The sequence below is a fragment of the Echinops telfairi genome, unplaced genomic scaffold, assembly GCF_000313985.2.
Source record: "Echinops telfairi isolate 266 unplaced genomic scaffold, ASM31398v2 ScPeMD7_23;HRSCAF=83, whole genome shotgun sequence".
Lineage (NCBI taxonomy): Eukaryota > Metazoa > Chordata > Mammalia > Afrosoricida > Tenrecidae > Echinops > Echinops telfairi.
Genome location: NW_022103920.1, coordinates 20,953,089 through 20,955,817, shown reverse-complemented (window position 1 = coordinate 20,955,817; position 2,729 = coordinate 20,953,089).

Here is a 2,729-nt window from a genome sequence, read left to right as displayed (position 1 = left end):
TTCACTAGACAACCTAGCTCAAAACAATGTGTTTAATTAAGAGTATGGTTGGAGTAAGGATATGACTTGAGACTATTTGAATGTGCTTCCATAAAATAGTCCAGCCTACAAAACCCAGTGGGGCAGTACTACACTTCCCTATAGGAATGCTATGAGTTGAAATGAAAGTCAATAGAAATGTTGACCAAAAAACAAAAATAAAAAAACAGCTCAGACTAATCATGGTCAATAGTAAAACAAATAGCATGATAAATGCAGAAAATCTAAATGCAAAAGGAAGATGTAAAAATCTCTCAGTGAAAATCAATCTAAGGAAGATACTTTTAAAAATCCTCTGTAGGGATTGGAACTGAAAAATATTTTTAAGAACAACATGAATTTAATAAAACACAAGATCAAGTAGCACATGAATTCATAAACTCAGAAGAGAGACTAGATGATAACCATGAGATAAAAGGGAGGGTCCTGAGTCAAGGAAATAAACTGCAACCTCAAATATCATTAAGATATGGTAGAAAATAAAATTGCTTACCATACTGAATTATTTTCACTTTCGTCTTCATGGGGCATTGCATTTCCAGTGGTCTCGCCCTAGGGCTTCTGGATGGTTTTAGGCAACAAGAAACAGCTGCAGGAGATGGGTGGGAGCAAGAAGCGTGAAAAGGAGAAAAGGCTAAGAACTCGAGTCATTTACCCAGTGGCTGTATGGGAGAAAGACCTGGTGACCTGCCTCTGCAGGAAAACTAGAAAACAGCCCATGGAAACCAATAGGCCAGTTCTACATTGTAACCCCAGGTCACTATGAGCTGAAATCTACTCTCTGGCACACAACACCCCAAGAACGAGGTCTGGGTAGTTTTCCTCCTGGTGCATTTTCATCAGATCAGACTGGGCTGGCTGCTTTCCTTCTCAAAATCATACCTAGATCCCAGGAGGAAGTATTCTTCAAATGGACCTCTATCTTTCTTTTCTCTGTGTCTCTGTCTCTGTCCCTCTGCCTTCTCCATCCATGTTTCTACACCTATAACCACGTCCTTACCTACAACTCCACACCTAGAGCAGGGAAGGACTCTCTCCTCCCACTCCTGTAGCACTGCCCCATCCCTTTATTAATGCTTTCCTTACCTTCTACCCATGCAGTTTTGAAGAATTTCTTCATTCAATTTCCCTCAAATCACATAATTTAATTGCATTGTCTATTTTCCTACTAACATAAGACTTGAGAAAAATAAAATAAATGAAAAGACAATTGGAAAAAAAACCCTGATAAGATTATCGAGTAGTACTTAAGAAAAAGCAATGCATTTGAGGTATGGGGTTAGTGAAGAATATTGAAAATACTGGACTGCCACAAAAAAACAAAAACAACACACAGAAAACTAACAGATCTATCTTGGAAAAAGTACAGTCAGAATGCTCCTTAGAGGCAAGGATGGTGAAATTTTGTCGCACGTAGCTTGGACATGTCAGGAAAGGCCAGTCCCTGGAGAAGGACATCATGCTTGGTAAAGTAGAGGGACAGCGACAAAGAGGAAAGCCCTCGGCAAGAAAGATTGATGCATTGGCTTTAGCAATGAGCTCAAACATAAGACGAAATGTTTCCTTCTGTTGTGCATAGGGTCACTGTGATAGGTAGGTCTATTTGCCAACCTGGCCATTGAACACATGTGGGAGTAATTGAAGGGCAGAGAATAAATGGCTAGGGGAGCCTCGCCTTTCTTGTCTCTTGCTCTTTGATGATCGGACCAGTGTGCATCTGCCTTAGCTTGTTCTCTGCCTCAATTTGCAAGCTACACTACCTATGGGACACCTAACCCAGGGACTGTATCGCTGTAGTTTGAGGTCCCTTCAAGACCTGCTTCGCCACACTACTGGAGAATACATCACTTGAGCTGGGGATGGTGGGACTCTGTCATCTGGCTGACTGTGGGTGACCTGCCTTGCTGTTTGCTGCCTGTCGTCAGACAGCCTGAATTGCTCTACAGAGGACTACCCAGTGGCCCTCAAGACTTGAAGGACTGCCAGTATATTAGCTGTCTCACAGAAGTGAGTTACACTGAGCCATTTGTACTGCTCTATAGAGTAATTAACTGTTTATTTCTTATGTTATATATCTACCTATATAAATAGATATAAAACCATCAGTGTCCTGGCTTTGTTTCTCTAGAGAACCCTAACATAGTTGCTATGCATCAGGACGGGTTTGATGGCACCTGATACAAACAACAAGATGAATAGCTGTACCATGTATCAGGATGTCATGAGAGTCTACTTGATGGAAATTTACAGTAACAGTGGGGCAAGTAAATGTTTTAAATGCATCTCATTTGGTGGAATCATTACAGCAGTGGGGGTTATTTTCTTCAGTTCCAAGATGGACCAATGTAGATCATTTGAGAAATAATAACTCGAATAAAATATAGATAGAAAACAGGGAAGCTAGGATTTGAATTCAGCCTTCCTTGACCTAGTGTCTGCACACTTCATTATGGCACAAGTAATCTCTGATTTACCACAGGATTTCATTCTGATGACTGCTCCCATTGGAAATTAGGTGTGAAATCCACTAGATACCTCTTTTTGTCTGTTTTAATTAAATGAAATATCTCTTTTTATAATTTTATTTATTGCTGCCTTTTATTATGGGTAACTTTACAAATCTAATCTTCATGTGTCTGTGGGGGTTGCAAAGATGACATCTGAAAATGAGGACCTCAGAATATTAGATG